Genomic DNA, 6,255 nt, shown 5'->3' with positions numbered 1-6,255 from the left:
TTTCATTCTAAAGTGGGTGTCTGTGCTTTGTGTTTTATTTTTTTTTTCTTACTGCAAATATCTACAAAAAGCCGTACAATAGTTTCAGTACTTGTCGTATGAGCGCTAAATATTGCCCACTTCATAGAGTCCCATGTGCCCTATAAAAAGCTAGATAGACGGCATGTCTTTGCAATCCTGTTGAGAATAAATTTGATGCCTTTTTATGAAGCTAAAGTCGGTAAAATATTACTTTAATGTAGCCTGTGAAATGAATTCTGTTTGAAAAATATTTTTAAATCGAGCTATGAAATTGGTGAATATGCTCCGTTAACTGGATTATTGAGGTTTTAGATGATGCCTAAATCAAAAATGCAAATTACCTTCTGTAAAATGTCTGCAGATAACATTTACAGATATATATTGGTGTGTAAAGAAATCTCATCATATAATGTGATTCTGAACATGTTCGTTCGTTTCTTGCCAATTAATCCCATTGAAGTACGCTCTAGTCCTGGTCTGGCCAACCTGTGGCTCTCGAGGTGTTGTGGAATTACAAGCCCCAGCATACCTTTGCCAGCAGATAGTTGACATGACATGCTGGGACTTGTAGTTCCACAATACTCGGAGAGCCAGAGGTTGGGCAGGCCTGCTCTAGTCAGCCTCTTTGTGGAGTCAAATGGCTGATAACAGATAATGACTTTAACTCTTTTGTACAGCAAAATGTAAATTCAATGTCTCAAGCTCAGCGTAGACATTGAATTCTCTACATATGGATTTGTGAATGTTTTAGTAACTTTTGTTTGTGTAAGGTAACAGGTTTAGTGCTTAATTATGTTGAATATTTTAAATACAGATTTAAGTCGGTAGTTTTTGACAGATAAAAATTCCCTTTTAAATAGATTACTGATTACTGCCTATGCAGATCTTCTGGTGCAATAAGGCTGTCCATGTTGATCATTACGATTCGTCTTCAGTGGAATAGTGTTTTTGTTTTTTTGGGGGGTTCCTCCTCAGAAAGTCACATGAATAATGTAACTAAAGGGTTACTATACTATATGAAACTGGCAACATGGATGGTGAAATGATCCCCTGTGGGGTAAGGCGGTATAACTTCTACAGTGCATCCAGGGTTTCTGCAGTTGCTTTCATAAATGTAGGCGTGGTAACAGTTCGTGTTCCACTTTATTTTTCACTTTTAGCCAAGTTTAAAATAAAGTGTCTTAAAAAAAATGTGGAATAGTGCAAGAATCTGTTCAGATGTACTTCAAAGGAGTCCAAAGGCATTGCTAGTTACCATCAGTTACAGTAGGTCATGTCCTGTACTACTGATTTGTGGTATCGTGTATTACAGGTTGATGATGAATACTGCCCATTACCATGTGTTAGCCACAGTTTCTTAACTCCAAAATATAAATTGAAGGTAGGGAATTTGAGACATTATGTCCCAACTAGGACAGCAGCAGTTAGAGAGCTTCAGGATGCTTAAAGGGGACCAGTCTCCTACACATAGTGCTGGCAGCCATTTTTTTTGTCAGCTCAATGAAGAACTGCCTCAGTGATGTCACTGGTTCCTCAAGTAATGGTAGGAATATGGTGTAGGTGATAGATCCTCTTTATTTATGCTATATTGTGACGGCTCCTGTAGCGTGCTGCTGTGGCTCTTCTCGGTGTACATCATTTGGTCTTAGTGTCTTCCATGGCCAGAAAATAACCCATTGGGGGAATAAACATTAATTTATGCCTTGACATGGATTATCTTTATAAAGAAACGCACTGCTCCAAAGCTATGCCTACAGGTGCTGTTCATACACACACGGCTGCTTGTGCTGAGGTGCCTTCCAACCCTGCAAGCACAGCGTGACCATCACTCAGAGTATGGGCCATTCATCCCTTTGGAGAACATGGTACATCCACCATTCATAGAAGGCTTGTGTGTATTCTCCTTGATGACCCTTACACTATGATATGCAGTGTTCTCCCCAGCCATTAGCCGGGTGGGGGCAGTTGTAATACTTTGCAATAATATTGAAAAATGTTGGAGGTTATTGCCCACACCTGCCAGGACTGATCAGACTGGTGGTCAGTGGTGTAACACACACTGCTGGCTGTAGTGCGCACATAGTGCCTGTTCTAATAGGAGGAACAATGGTTTATTCTGTTATAATGGGATTCTGTTCGGCTCCAAGAGCCAGATGACAAGTTAATCCATCCGGGTGGAGCACCCGGGAAATAGGTGCTGGGGAGAACACTGATATGTAAGCAGTGCTTTACCATTTACCATCTCCGCACAGTGGTCCATGGCCTTGTGAAAGCACCTGTGATGTCCTTACTTATGTATATAAAAGTGTCTGTATGTGTGTATGTATATAAGTACGTATGTGTATATATGTATGTATATAAAATTGTGTATATATTATGTATGTGTGATCTATTTAGTTATATGGTGGAAGAATAATACAATATATTCTGTTGACTCCAAATGCACAGCTATCGAGTGAATTGAGAATAAATGATGGTGCTTGCATGCCATTTACCATGCTTTTATCAGTGAGCATCGCTGAGAGCTGGCTTTCCTTCGTTTCGTAAGAAAATACTTTTGTGTGTATATCCGAAATTCCCTTACAATTAACAAACCTGAGCTGCAAAGAGCAAGTCGTTAAACAATTTGTATCCCAGTGGTTCAGCTTTGTGCTATGGCAGTGTTTCCCAAACCCAGTCCTCAGGGCTCCCTAACAGTGCAGGTTTTCCATATCTCCTTGGTGGAGCACAGGTGTATTCATTATTGATCGACACATTGTAACAGATCCACAGGTGGGTATAATTATTTCCCTTGTCACCTGAAAAACCTGCACTGTTAGGGGTCCTGAGGACTGGGTTTGGGAAACAATGTGCTATGGTATATTCTGTGCAGTGAGGTTCCCATAAGAACAGATACCATACAGATTTCTTGCATTACTTCACTTTTTATCCTCAGTATTCCAGCCATTCATGAAAAAGCATCAGTTTTATTTTAAACACAGGTGTAGGATCTCTTACCCGGAAAGCTTTTATCCACAATGGGAAGCATATGAACGATTAGAACTGTTCAGTGCTATTCCCCCCCCCCCCTATGGTTACTGTGAGAAGCACTGATAACCAAGTTAACGAGAATGCCAGGGTCAGTGTTGGAGGAAAATCATTTTTAATGTAATTTAGTATGTTTCGGTGATTCATATTACAGGGGGAAAAAATTCCCCCTTAAGAGAAATTTGGATAAAAGATCCCATGCCTGTACTTACTTGTGTTTAATGTACTGTGCATTATTTACAATTGTAAATATTTTTTTATTTTTTTTTAAGACTGCATTGGCACTTTAAAGTTTAACCCCTTTGGCTAATGAAAGGGTTAACAATGTACTCGATCACTGTCTGGGACAGACGCTGCAGTGGCATTTGACAGTGTTGCAAATGCTCTCTAGCCGAGCATTCTAAAATGTTCATGTGTTTTCATCCTTGTACGTGTGTGTTTTGTCTGAGCGTGGGTACTCGCTGGCTCTTTTAAAGTGTACACTTTGCCTGCACTCAGTAGAGGCAGTGATTTTGTGGGCTGAACCAAAGTGCTTTGTGCCTCAGTGACATCACTAATTTGTAGTGAATTGATAGACTGCGTGAATATTTGGTCTGCCTGCAAAATAGTCATCTTCACTGTGTACTCTGTAATAAGCTTCTACATGAACTAGATAACTAGAACACACATTATGTGCTGAGATGGTACATCTTTATGCAACCCTAACATTTACAAGAAGTGTTTTTGCTTCCTGTGCCTTGTATAGCTTTTATTTCAATCCCTTTTAGTACGTTGACTTAGCAAACATGCTTTGCTTCCAATTCCACATAATTGCTGTAACTGAACCCCCTACATCTAGTGATATTTCAGTCACCTAGAATAGAATTTTGGGAGAACACATGACACTTGGTTTAGACGCTACATATTTGTATTAAACCTTGTGTAGACAATTAGAATTGTATCGTTTCAATCAACTCTCCCCCCAAAAAAAATGTTTGTTTTTTGTTTTGTTTTAATCGGTTACATGACACTAAAGGGTGAAACTCAAATGGTTATTAATTTGTAAAGTACTGATTAAACTTGAAGTTTTGTTTTCTGCCACAAATGAAAGATACTATTTGAAACCTCTAAACCTACATTGTGTGCTACAGGAAACTTGTCTATCTGGATAATAAAATGATCAGATCCCCATATTAATGCTGAAAAAACATGTGACCTGCTTGTAAATTGTATACCTAGGATCCCATCAGTACCCATTTCAAACTTCTGCCTCTCTTCTTCCTGCAAATGTTAACCCGCAAACCTCTCCCGCCAAATGTGTTGACATGTGTTGGTCGCAGAACTGATTTAGAAACTGTAGTTAATACTGTTTGCTTCATCCTACGCTGTCTTACCCATTAAGTTTTAGTAATCGTTATACTGATCCTTGCCACTAGTCAACCTCAAACACTAAATTGTCCCTATTGATGGCCAACCTACTTGGAAAGAATGCCTGCCCCCCCTTACTGAAAGTCACCTGGGAACAGGTTACCGCCTAATTCAGTAACGTCCATCTCAATGATTTGTTTCAGTTGGGTGAACTTGAAATATAGGCTGTCGAGTTCATTCTTATCTGACCTTTTAGAGTTTGTGAATATATATGGGGCAAACTGCTTGAATACCACCCTAAAATTAAGATGTCAGAGAAGTGGGATTATTGAGATGCAGCATTTTCTGTACGATGGATTATAAAGGCACACTGCTTTCTGAATTTATTGAATAGAAATATTACAGCATTAATATATAATCTTGTTGCGTTTTGTGTTATGAAATGTAAGTGTGTGTGCAGAGTTTTTGTTTCTGTCCTAATAGCAATCTGCTCCTAAAGCCCCCGCTGTCATTTTTAATCCAGTCAATATAATGGCTTAGGGTTTGTATAATGATACGACATTGTGAGTGAGCGTGGAACCACAGTAGGTGGGGCTGAGGTTTGGGTGGTATAGAAATGGCCGTGCAGACACCAAACACCAATTTTTTCAGAGCATGTACTAAGGAACTATGCCTAGCTTATGCAATCCCCTCTAATAGACACAATAATGTTTTTGGATATTGGTGCCTTTTTATTTGTGTTAAAAAGTGACTGGGGCTAGAGCAGGTGTTTGTAATGTCCTCCAACCACCGCACCTTTAGTGCGGTATTCATGCAGTTTGACACCACATAGCTCAATTTGCCATAACATTTTGTTTTTAATTATTATTTTTTCTTAGTACATGTTTATGTGCTTTGTCAACACGCTCAATTGGTCCATGGTTTAGATTAGTATATTTCTGTAATTAAATGCCCAAAGCTTCCCAATTTTACCAAAGTGTAGGGTTTATCTAATTAACCGTTTCAGCACCTGAGGGGTCTGCATTAGTTTTCGCGCAAAGGGAGTATTTTTATTTTTTTTTGTCTACCATTTATGTACATACCAAAGTATTTTAGACTTACTAATGCGTTATATGCAATTGTGCTGGAACAGTTCTTTAAGTGTGCACTTTAATGGCCTTCGTCATTGTAAAGCGTGAGTTGCTGACAAAACTCTGGCTTCTACAGATAACCCCTTCACTAGCAAGCTGCCGTGTAAAAGTATTTTAGAAGGACGACTAACCCTTCACGTGCTGGAGGGGGCTGCCACGTACATAGCCCTGCAGGGCAGACTTTGCCCTTCCAGTAGTGAGAGGACGTACAAGGTACTCTACTGCTTAGCAATTCTAGAGATTCCAGTGTTTGTAAAATGTGTATGTGAATCTGTAAATGGTCCTGAAGTATATATAAAACTATACGTGCTAGTATCATTTGTATTTGCAGCCCTTGTGAGCATACAGTACATATAAACCTGTAAGATGTAATTATAGAACAGTACTCTTAGCAATTAGCTGCTTTAAAAAAACAAACAAAAAAAAAACCAATCACCAGCATGAAATTGCACCAGATCTGTATACTATCTATCAATATATCTTTGTTTGGCTGTCTTTGTAATTACCACACACTGACGTATTGGTGCGTTGGAGTGAAGCCTCACCTAAGCCAGGAACTGTCCTCTTGTCTGGCTGCTCTCCACGTGACTGCTGGATGGAGGCAACACGCCCTCTTTAATTGCTGTCTTGCAAATGTCGCTGTGATGCTGTAAAGTTCAGAAATGTCCAGCAAAATACAAATACTAAATGAGTAGTCACAATAGGGGCGTTGTTTGCTTTCTGAATTGCA

Source organism: Mixophyes fleayi, chromosome 3 (assembly GCF_038048845.1).
Source record: "Mixophyes fleayi isolate aMixFle1 chromosome 3, aMixFle1.hap1, whole genome shotgun sequence".
Lineage (NCBI taxonomy): Eukaryota > Metazoa > Chordata > Amphibia > Anura > Limnodynastidae > Mixophyes > Mixophyes fleayi.
The sequence above is the reverse complement of the archived record's forward strand: the minus strand, read 5'-3'. Positions refer to the sequence as shown.